At 45.4% G+C, this 12246-nt stretch overlaps 1 protein-coding gene across 1 annotated transcript in view; it reads right to left on the bottom strand.

The window, feature by feature from the left end:
- Nucleotides 1–5843, bottom strand: part of PTER (phosphotriesterase related) — a 72561-nt gene extending 66718 nt beyond the window's left edge. The window contains exon 1 of the mRNA XM_081102142.1: nucleotides 5742–5843. The gene's annotated coding sequence lies outside the window, so the exon portion shown is untranslated. The remainder of the gene's footprint in view (nucleotides 1–5741) is intronic.
- Between the last annotated feature and the right edge of the window lie 6403 nt (nucleotides 5844–12246).

The raw sequence follows: 12246 nt of genomic DNA, 5'->3' as shown, positions 1-12246 counted from the left end.
ATCCGGTAAATGGAAAATATATTCAACAACCATCTCAGGTCCTCCTATTAACAGTGAAGTTCCTAGCACCCCTGAGCAGGACATAGCTTAATCAGGAACTCCCAGTATTGTTAGTATATGGTTACTGGGGTATCCTATCTAATAAAGAGGGAATATGCTAATTGACTGCCCCGCCCTCAAAGATGGTGGCACCCACAGCAAATAAGGAGGGAATATGAAAATTGACTGCCCCCGCCCTCAAAGATGGTGGCGCCCACAGCCACAAGATGGTGGCGTCCAGTCCCCTCAGCCCCACCAGGGTGGCAGGGGGGCGGCCCAGCCACTCTGCACACCTGCCTCCAGAGTCCCCAGTCCCCTCTGCCCCCCAATCGCCCAGCGCCGCCCAAGGCTCAGGTAACCAGCGCCGGCCAAGGCTTGTGCTGCTGGTAGTGGCAGCAACAGAGGTGTGATGGGGGCGTCGCCTTCCCCTGATCTCCAGGTCACCTCCCACCCCTGAGGGCTCTCGGACTGTGAGAGGGGGCAGGCTGGGCTGAGGAACCCGCCCCCCCCCCTCCCCCCCCAGTGCATGCACTGGGCCTCTAGTCTATAATAATAAAAGCCTAAGTGACCATCGCAACTGTATGGATGACCGAACAGGCTGCATGGGGCAACCAGGCTGGCAGGGGGGTTAGTGAGGGACAACCAAACGACTGAACAAGCAGGCTGCATGGGGTGACCAGGCTGGCTGAGGGTTTAGTGAGGGGTGACCAAAGGACTGAACAACAGGCTGCTTGGGCAACCAGGCCTGCAGGGGGGGCAGTTGCGGGTGACCAGGCCAGCAGGGCAGGCATTTAGGGACAATCAGGCAGGCAGGCAGGCAGGTGAGCAGTTAGGAGCCAGAGGTCCCGGATTGTGAGAGGGATGTCCAACTGCCGGTTTAGGCCCAATCCTGGGGCCCGATCCGAGGGGTCCCAGATTGGAGAGGGTACAGGCTGGGCTGATGGGACCCTCCGCCCCCCTGCACAAATTTCATGCACCAGGCCTCTAGTCTATATGTATATATAAAAGCCCAGCAACTGAATGGCAGAACAACCAGAACGACCCATCAACCAGTTGCTGTGATGCACACTGACCACCAGGGGACAGATGCTCAACACAGGAGCTGCCCCCTGGTGGTGCTCTCACAGTGGGAGTGCCACTTGGCTGACCAGGATGAGTGGCGCTCCTACAGCGGGCCAATCTCCGCAGGCCACGTCCCTGACCAGTGCACGAATCTGTGCACCGGGCCTCTAGTTTAAGATGTTTGAAGAGCAAGACTCCATATATAGTAACATAAAGCATATGGAAGCAAAGATGGACATTTTCCAAGGTCAGTAGTTTCTCCCATGCTGTACAGTTCATTATTTTGTCTTCAAGGTAAATTTCTAACAGCAACCTCTGAAAGCCTTACATAGGGATTTTCTACCTTCTACTACTACCCCAGGGAGCTATGGCCAAACATCAGACCAAGGGGGCACTAAGTACATAAGCACAGACTTTTCAAAACTTTAAATGCTCTATCTGTATATGTGTCCTCTTGTTCTTTACTCCTATCTGGGTCAACATTTAACTATTCATACTTTATTTAAGTTATGTTAAATTGCATTTTTTAAGAAAATATTTTTATTTCAGCCATATTCAAGGTATTTCCTACCCTTCAGGGGAAGAGAAACTTGTCCAGTGAAACCTGTCTTTCAGTTAAGTCACTCCCAGAATACACACTGTCCTGGTCCCCCTCCCTCCTCACTGCTTACTGGCCATCTTCCTTTGATGGCTTCTCTTCACTGGACCTCTAAATGTCGGGCTCTTCGATTGGTCCAGGGCCCTCTTCCCCTCCCTGGGTCCTCTTGTACATTTCTAACAGCTTCATATATCATGATGACTTCCAAATAATTATCTGCAGATCAGATCTCTGGGTAGATTATACCCAACAGCTTCCCTTTGGATATCTCCTATACCAGTGGTCGGCAAATTCATTAGTCAACAAAGCCAAATATCAACAGTACATGATTGAAATTTCTTTTGAGAGCCAAATTTTTTAAACTTAAACTATATAGGTAGGTACACTGTTATTAACTTAATTAGGGTACTTCTAAAGCTTAGGAAGAGCCACACTCAAGGGGCCAAAGAGCCGCAGTTTGCCGACTATACCTTCTAGTAGGCAGCCTCTACAGTGGCCCCAAATAACTCCTGCCCTTTCCAGAATTCACATCCTCCCACACCTCATCAGGGACAGTCTGGGTGACCAACAGGATACAGCAGAAGTGATGGTGTGCCATGTGGAGATTAGGTTAAAACATGGTAGCTTATACCTTGGGTTTTCTTTCTCTCTTGGATCATTCACTCTGGGGGAAGCAGACCTATGGAGAGGTCCATATAGCAAGGAAATAAAGTCTCTGGCCAACAGCCAGCTGGTCTGTCAATAACCGCGTGAAAAAGCCAAAAGCAGATCTTACAGTAGTGATGGCGAACCTATGATACGTGAACTCATTTTATTGGTTGATTTTTCTTTGTTAAATGGCATTTAAATATATAAAATAAATATCAAAAATATAAGTCTTTGTTTTACTATGGTTGCAAATATCACAAAATTGCTATATGTGACACGGCACCAGAGTTAAGTTAGGGTTTTTCAAAATGCTGACACGCCGAGCTCAAAAGGTTCGCCATCACTGTCTTACAGCTTGGCTGACAGCTTGACTGTAACCTCATGAGAGACCCTGAGCCAGAACCACTCACAGAACCTGGGAGATAATACATGTTTGTTTTAATCTGCTAAATTGTAGGGAAATTGTTTTAATGTAGTAATAGATAACTAATCTACACACCATGACTTAATAGGTACCAAATAGAACTTTCAGTTTCTCCTACCCCAACCCCCACTTTGTCTTCCCAGCCTTCCTCTTCTTAATTGATTTAATATCTATACAGTTTCTGAGCCAGCAGACTGAGAGTCATCCTTGATTTCTCCTTCTTTCACTACCACATCCAATTCATCAGCAAAATCTATGAATCCAAACCCAAACCATTTATTAAATCCATTCATACAAGATAATGTATTAAGAGTCCACATCAGGTGCTGGAGAAACAACAGTACACAAGATATGCAAACCCTGCTCTCCTGTAGCTGACATTCTCATAGGAGGGCATAAATAACAATTTATAAATAAAATATGCATTACCTCCTATGGAAATAAGTAGTATGGAGGAAAGCCTAGTGACTAGGAGGATGAGGAGGGCCAGGATGTTCCTGAGTGTTAGAATGTTATTATAAATAGAGTTGTCAGGAAGGCCCCACCGGTGAAGTGATACTTAAAAACTCCAAATTCTGGCCCTGACCTGTTTGGCTCAGTGGATAGAGCGTCGGCCTGTGGACTGAAGGGTCCCGGGTTCGATTCCAGTCAGGGGCATGCACCTTGGTTGCGGGCACATCCCCGGTGGGGGGTGTGCAGGAGGCAGCTGATCGATGTTCCTCTCTCATTGATGTTTCTAACTCTCTATCCTTCTCCCTTCCTCTCTGTAAAAAATCAATAAAATATATTAAAAACAACAACAACAAAAAAAACCCTCCATATTCTGTGTCCACTGCCCCTACTCTAGCCTGTGCCACCATCAACCCCCCTGTGGATTCATCGTAGCCACCTTCATGTCACTCCCCTGCCTACTGTGGCTTCCCATTGCTATTAGATGAAAATCTAGGGTCTTTACTAGACACAAATAGCCCTTCACAACATGGTCTTACCCTCTGTTTCCAACTTCATCTGGAACGAATCACGCGCTACCCACAAAGACCTTCTGGCAATTTCTAGGCCATGCTCTAATTTTTCATGCCTCCTTTGCCCTTGCAGGGCCCAGTGCAGGAATAAACATCGCTAGGTCCATCTCATTCTTATAAACCAGGTCTTGGTGAGGCCTCTTTTTACCACCTTAACCAATGTGCCCCCCCACCCCCACACACATACACCCCATGTTTCTCATCATACTCTCTGTTAACCATTTGCAGCTGTTTGTTAATTAACTTGTTTGTTGGTTCCTTCCTTGTTTCCTCAGGCTCCTCTGCCTCCAACCAGAATCTGAAGTCCAAGGGGAACCCTCACCTGGCCTGCTCTCCATCGGAGCCCCAGTGCGATCGTGGCACACGTTGCGTATTTATTGAATGAATCAGCTGACCCCTCCTGACCACCCTGTAATTTCTACACCAAATGTGGCCAACAATAGCATTAACTGGTAAAAGCAGAATCTTATTTTCACGCATCTATAGATTTTTTTTTTAGATCTAGGAGATACCAGAGATCAATTATGTTCCTAGGAAAGATAAGGAACTTGTACAAAGTCAGGAACTGGAACCAGAACTAGGGTTAGGCTGTACACATGGGTCCAGCGTTCTTAAAACCAGCAACCTCTCTGACTGCTTATCTACTTGTGAAAAATAAAGTACAGGTGGCTAAGGAGGAAGAGCACAGGCTTTGGAGTTAGGAATACATAAATTTTTTCTCTAAACTTTCCAGCAGCGTGGCCTCACTTCTCTGTGCCTTACCTTCCTTCAACAAGGGACTATCTGGTGGGGGCTGTGGAGAGGATTCAGTTAGAGCTCAGAGAACCCTGGTGCTTGGGTTTTACCAACTGTCAACCAATACAGGCCTGGGCATTTCTATTCTGATTCTAAGATCAGGGGATAGCAACAAAATGCACTTTGCTATTTTATTCCAAATACCTATGTTACACATATCTTGGTAAATTTTATAACATAAAGCAACCTCTAGCCTCCACAAATGAGGAAACATTTCATAAAGCAGCACCTTGTAAATTTTGTGTTTGAATGATCTTTTTTTAAAAAATAATTAAGTTGCTACCTTGCTATCAACAGCCAGCAAGTTGTCTAATCTTTGCAGGATGCACAGAGATTTCTTTTTGAAGGGGCTGCTTATTTCTGTGGGATAGCTGAGGACACCCGCCCTGTTCACGTAAAATAAAATGTAACAGGATAAGTAGGTTTCCTAAGTCTTAGGGCTCTTTTCTTACTGACACTCCCTCTGCAGACAATGAATCCATTATCCTGTAGGCTAGGAGTACATGCTTGTCAGTGTCCGCCACTGGAGCGGTGGTTTGAGGACAAATGGACTCCTGGTTCTACCCAAGGCACAAGCTTGTATCTGTAAGCGGGCTCAGCGGCGCCACCGCACCGCCGCCAGCATGTCCCAGCCTGGCAGCGGTAAATGCCACGCTCCTCCGGTCGGAAGGCGCACCTACCGTGCCTGCAATACTTCATGGCACCAGCACCATGAAGTGGTAAAACACCAGGTGTGGCAGAGCCCAAGGCTGTGATTATTAAAGGCGGCCCAGCCCGGAGAGGCGCCCCTCGCCCAGCACGGCTGCCCCGAGGGGACCTGGAGCGTTCCGGAGACGGAACAGCCGAGCGCTGGCCGTGCGGGCCCTCGGGCCTCCCTCCCGCCGGGCGCCCCGCCTCGGGTCCAGGCCAGCGCTGGGCGGGACCTTAACACTTCGGGGCACCCGACCCTCCGAGCCAGGCCGGCCTCCCAGACCTCGCTCAGCTCGCCGCCCAGGGCTGTGCAGCTCCCGCGAGCGAGCTCGGGGCCAAGGCAGCAGCACCGGGCCCAGGCGCGGCCGGCTTCCGCCTCCGCGGGGCTCCCTGCGGGACGAGGGCGCAGAGCTGAGCCGCGATCCCGCGCGGGGCTCCCGGCATGGCACCCCACCCTTCCTACCAGGCCCACGGCTCCCGCGCCCGCTCTGGCTCCCAGGACCTTCCCTCTTCTCCAGGAGCGCAGCCTTCTCCACGGGGACCCTCAGCAAGGCCCCAACTTCCCGGACCGTGACCTTCGCCCCCTTCCCTCCCACCTCACCCTCCCGGCCGCCTTCTCCCCGCCCTCAGGCCCCCGGGTGGTGTCCCCGGCCAGCCACGCCCCTACGGGCCCCAGGCCACGCTCCGCGGTCTCAGCCACGCCCCACCCTGAGAGTAGGCCCCGCCCAGGGAGCCGCGGGGGTGAGGGGGCCTCCTTCCCCCTTCTTTCCCCCGCCCCCCCACATACACACCCCACCCCCTGGAGGCCAAGTCTGGGCTCCAGCTTGCTGGCACCCCGTCCTACCCCAGGAGGGGACAGCAGGCTGTAGCTGCAAGATGTTCCAAGTGTCTGTGCTGGGAACCCACTTTCTCTGCACAAGAGTCTGTTGTCCATAGTCCCCAAACACCCTGGAGGGAGAGGTTTCCCACCTCTGTCTAGTGCCCCTGAGCTGCATGGGCCAGGGGCTAGATCCCCAAGGGCAAAGGAAGCAGCTACATTCCCCCAGGCCCCAGTTCTCTGCAGAAAAGCCAGGAACACACAGGCGTCAGTCGCTCCAAAAACCCTTCCAGTTTTCTCCAAGGGTAACACGTCAGAGGGGCTGCCCTGGCAACTGGGTGTCATGAACAGGATTTGGGCTTCTTTATCCACCGTCTCTTGTGCTTGGGCTTGAGGTTTCTCGTGTTTAAAATAGAGCAGCAGAGCATGTGCACTGGCCCAGCATGGCATGCAACTGAAGTCGGCTTAGTGGCTACGAGTGAGTCTGTCTGCAAAACACCGTGCTAGGATCAGTTGCCAAAATATGGAGTGACACCTTTAAGTGTTACAGTGGATTCAATTAACTTTATCCTGAATCTGAGGAAAAGAGGATGGACCTTCAGTTGTCATTTGAAAGGAAGGTGGGCATTTAATAATAATGTATGGTATTTCCTGAGGCCAACTCTGCTAGGCTTTATAACAGGTACTTTGTGTATGGTATCGTGTTTAACTTTTAGAATAACCTTGTGTGTGTGTGGGATCTCTCTTTCCTCCAATTACGGACACAAAAACAGTTTTAGAGAGAGCTGCCCGTGCAAGGCCAGGACTAGACCCCAGTTTGGTTGATGTCCCTCTATCATATCTTTTTAGCAGAGAGCAGGCACTTTGATAGGAGCCTAGGGAAAACATTAATATAGTTAAGTCAGGAAAAAGAGGGGGGAAAAGGATATAAATGTTTTATTTTGTGTGGGTTCTTTTTGGTGTTTTTTTTCTCTTTCTGTTTGTTTTTTAAGAAAAGTGAAAGTATAAGTAGTTATAAAGATGTTGGCTGGTAAGGGCTAGGCAGGGAGAAAATATTGAGTGAGAGCAATTGTCCTAAAGAATGTGGCTGCTTACATCCTAGACAGGGAAGGGGATAAAAACAGGCCCAGAGGTGGGGGAGACAAGAAAAAAGTAGTGGTTAAGAACTCCAGAGGGATGAGTATTGAGACAGTTGAATATTACGAGGAATGGCTGGGCTTATACTGAGATTGTATAGTGAATAGATGGATCGAGGGAGCCTTCTAGAGCAATTTCAGTGTAGGCTACCGCTTAGATTACCAGCACTGCAGCCACAAAGCCGGATACATGTCTACTTGACAATGGTTGTTAAAGAGAGGCCGAAACATCCATTATTTATAATGTTATGTATTTTACTAGCCCTTGCTGCCACACATGAAATTATACACAAGATTTGTGTTAAAAAAAAATGACTTTGGTTTTTCTTTGTGGAAGTTACTAAATTCTCCACTGCCCACTTTGCGTCCGTTGTGCAAGATTTGTGATGGATTTTCCCTTCAGGCTCTTATTTCTATGGCTTTCCTCCTTAAAAACATAGTGTTAAAGGGGAACTGGTCTAGATTTCACTTCTCTTTGACAGAAGTAACTTCAAAGAAACCTCAAATTAATATGCAGGAGTTTTATTTCAGGAGCTGCATCAAGCTATTGTGAACACGTGTTTTCAAACGAGGGGAGAGAAATTCATGCAAATCCAATGTACAACAGTGAAAATATTTGATAGCATATAGCATTTGAGTACACACTGTAACTCCATTTCATATCATAAGTGGTTTAAATATTACTATTAGGTAAGCATCACATGCTATCCTATTTAAAAATAATTAAAAAATAAACATTCTATACTACTGGTCCCCAAATCTACTAGCCCTGAGGTCGGGTAGGCAAGAACAGATAAGAGGGATCTTTTATTAGGTGCTGGTGTCAAAACTGGCAATCTGGCCTCAAGCCTTGTGCCCAACTTCATTATTCAGCCTTTCTTCCTGGGAAAGCTTAGCTTGGACATATGTTTTGAACCCTGGACTATCAATGTCTGTGATGAAATAGCCGAGTTAAAAATCACATCATTAAGGAACCAAAGGTTTCCAAATGAATCTCTCAGTTTCAGGGTTCTCTCAGGGTTCAGTTCAAATGCACTCTCTTTTCCACAGTCCCCGCCTTTCATCTTCATCGTGTGTTTGAATTTTCACAGTCCCCGGACGGACCCAGAAACATAAAATTGGTGGAGAGAATGAAATCAAAACCAAACATGCAAACCCCCTCACCGTTTGGGTTAAACTTCTGGAAAGCACTCAGGTTTTCATCACAGAGTTAGTTCTTTTAATATAACAGAAAGAGTCTCTACAAAAAAATCTGGAGAAGGCAAAACATAAAGTAATCCAGATAATTTGTCAGATGAGCAGCAGAAAAATGCACTACAATATCATCTTACTGTCAGGTGTTAATTGTTACCTGGAAGCTAAAATGACAGTGCTGCAGAGTTTCCTGCTTAAATTTTTAGCCATGGCGTGGTAAACCATTCCCATCATTTCTAGGAAATGGAATAGATACCAATGTCACAAGGGGGCTAAGGCACTTGAAAAACACACATTTTTCTATCAAATTCCTATTCATTAAACCACCCAGAGAATACAACTAACTACTCAATATATTTTATTACTGCACTTAGAGGCAAAGGAAAAATAAAATTTAGAACTATCCTAGTTTTTGAAGAACAACATTGGAAACACATAATCCCCCAATTCAAGGAACCTCTTATGGGGACTATAACGTTACAGATGAGTCACTACCTTTTGTAGAAACCGATTACAAGTTTGTCTTTAAAACTATTCTGACTTATAGCTGCTGTGGAAAACAGTAGAGCAGTTCCTACAAAAATTAGACATAGACTTACCAATTGAACCAGCAACTCTGCTTCTGGCTATATATATCCAAAAGAAGTGAACGCAGAGACTCACATATGTGTACACCCTGTTCATAGCAGCATTATTCACAACAGCCAAAAGGTGGGAACAACCCAAGTGTCCGTTAATGGATGAATGGATAAACAAATGTGGTAGGTCCATAAAGTGGAAGATTATTTAGCCTTAAAAAGGAATGAAATTCTGATAATGCTACAACTTAAATGAATCTTGAGGACATTATGCTAAGTGAAATAAGCCAGACACAAAGGAAAAATATTGCATTATTTCACTTGTAGAAGTGCCTAGAGTGGTCCAATTCATAGATACAGAAAACAGAGTAGTGGTTACAAGAGACTTGAGGGAGGGTGAATGGGGAGTTAGTGTTTAATACATACAGATTTTCAATTTGGAAATAAGAAAAAAAGTGAAGATGGATGGTAGTGACATTAACCCAACAATGTGAATGTACTTAGTGCCACTGAACTGTACTCTTAAAAATGGTTAAAATAGTAAATGTTATGTATATTTTTTCACAATAAAAAATATTTAGACTTTAGATAGCTGTTTGCAAATAACTTGTAAAAAGTTGACTTGAATTTGGCTGCTTATTTCTCACTAGATTTGCTAGTATAAATAAGTCATAAATATAAACTACATTATTAATTTTAAAAATGTTTAAATTATGCCAGCATTAGTTTTAAATACTTTTAAATTAAATTGCCTCTTTTTTTTTTCTTGACTGAACAATTTATTTTGGTATTTGTGACAGACAAAAAGGTATTTGATGGTTAGATGCTCACTAAACCCACTTCCTCCTCCTCCTCCTGGGCACATACCTACACCAACAATTCCCAACCTCCTTGCAGGTAGGGGCAGTCCTTCAAGTGCCAGCCATTGGAGTGTGGCAGAAGTGACATGTGCCTTCCAGAATTGGCCCATTAAAAAACCTCCCACCCACCCATCATTCTCCACTCTCTCTCCATTCGTGGGCAGGATGGAAAGAATTCCTAGCCCTGGAGAATAGAGCTACAGGAGAGAGGGGACATATCTGAATGGTCATCTGAGCAGGCCCTCTACCTATCCTAACTTTGAGAAAATGTGAATGAAAAATTAACTGTTATTGTCTAAGCCACTGAGATGTGGGGGTCATTTTTTTACAGTAGATAGCTTACCCTGATTAATACAGTATTTGTGCTGGTAAGGGAATTGGATAGTTCCCTATGCAAATTGAAAGCCATCCTCACTTAGCCAGTCGCTGATAATATTAAATGGCTTCCATGATGCTTTCAAATCCTTAAGAGAGTTATGGAAGTGTTAGAGGCATCTATTAGCACATAACAATGTGATTATTGATCTTTAACAAAAACAGCGCTGAGAGATAAATTAAACAGAATAAAATTAAAACCAAAAAAGTTAGCAGGACAGCTATTCATTCACTGTGAAGTTCAAGCATGTGTGTCTATGAAGAATACCAAATGGTAGTTTTCTCAGTGTTGAAAAACAAAACAATGTGGACTCAGAAGCAAGCATTAAAAGGATGACTTGAATTCATAATTCAAGTAATTTGATTTTTTAAAAAGTAATAGGGATAATTTCTTTGTTTTCGTTGCAGGATTGCTGAACATTGTGTGTGTGTGAAGGGGAGAGGTTTGCCATGGAATTAGTTTAAATTCCTATTCAGAAACTTTGCATAAATACTGGTTTAAATATATGTTAGCATATATATATATATATTTAAATATGTATATATATATTTAAATATGTATATATTTATATATTTAAATACATATATTAAACCAATACACATATATATGTATTTAAATTCTCAGTTTATTAATCCTCTCATGAAAACTCTACACCGTCACCACAGATGAAGTCCCTGAAGAACCTTTACTTCTGCTGTCCCGCCTCCAGCTCCCTTTTGGCCGCACCAGCACTGGCCTTTGGGGTTCCCCTGACGCTCATTCTCTCCTTGTGCTCCTTTCTCTGTTTCCTGGAGGTCATCTTCTCATACAGGCCCTGTCTTGCAAATCTATGTTTGGGTTCATTTTTCTTTATGTAATCCAAAGAATCATAAATTGTGCCAAAGGCAGTTGTCTTGCCACCACCAAAATGGGTTCTGAATCCAAACACAAAGATGGCATCTGGTGTGGTCTTGTACATTTTGGCTAGATTTTCCCAAATTTTTGTCTTGGGTTACCTTTGCCTTCCCAGGGAAAAGGAAGTCCATGACCATTTGCTTCCACCGAAGTAGTCTGTCGGTCATGAACCTCCTGGTCTGGATAGTTACTGTGTCATTCATGATGGTGGCCAATCTAAAATATTTTGTTCTGTGTAAAAAATACGTCCTTTTGCAACCGTAGTTGATACAGAACTCTTCTGTGTGAGTCGTTGGCTACACTGTCAGTAAATATTGCTAAGAGAAGTAACACTATACCAGGGTCTATGAAAAATATTAGGGTCTATAAAAATCATGTTGTAGCTAAAATAACTGAAGAGAGGAGTTTGCTTTGATCTTCTAGGTAGACTAGGAGGAGAACCAGGGTCTTCTCTTATGACAAACCTCCTGAGAGAAGCAGCTGCAAGCTCATTGAACACGGGCACTCAGGCAGTGCCCGCCAGGACCTTCAGAAGCAGCTCCAGGGTCTGATAGACCTGACGCAATTCCTGGCTCCCCTGTGTCTTTCTGTGGGACCCCTTAACTTCCCCCAGGCACAGTGTCCTCACAGGAAATGACACTACTATCATCTCCCTCTGGCAGCTTGCTGGCTGTCCTTCAGATCACTCTCCTTTTCTTTCACTCTCATAATTTAGCAGGTTTTGTGGTCACCCGGTTACAGATGACCCTACGCGACCCCTCTTGCAGCTGGGCATGGCCATGCGACTTAGCAGATGTGATACATGTGCCATCCTCTGGGAGATGGCGAAAACAGAAAACACCTCCTGTATTGAGGATGGTAGAGACCCGGAACCTTCGTAGTGTTTGTATGGGATTGAGTGATATCCTATGTGAAAGTGTCCTACCTGGAGTCTTCAGAGCAATACTGGGAGGTTGGCTAGACAGGAGGGGTAGTTAGGGTTTAAGTATAGAGAATAGAATGGGGTAAATAGTGTGCTTTTAGATGAGAGGATAGGTGGGCCTCAGGGTGCAGCACTCTAAAAGGCCTCCCCTGTGAGGACCATCAGAAAGAAAAGCCCAAGATCCAGGGGTC

Source organism: Myotis nattereri (genome assembly GCF_964212035.1).
Source record: "Myotis nattereri genome assembly, chromosome: 1".
Classification (NCBI taxonomy): domain Eukaryota; kingdom Metazoa; phylum Chordata; class Mammalia; order Chiroptera; family Vespertilionidae; genus Myotis; species Myotis nattereri.
This window is presented reverse-complemented; position numbering and strand designations above follow the sequence as displayed.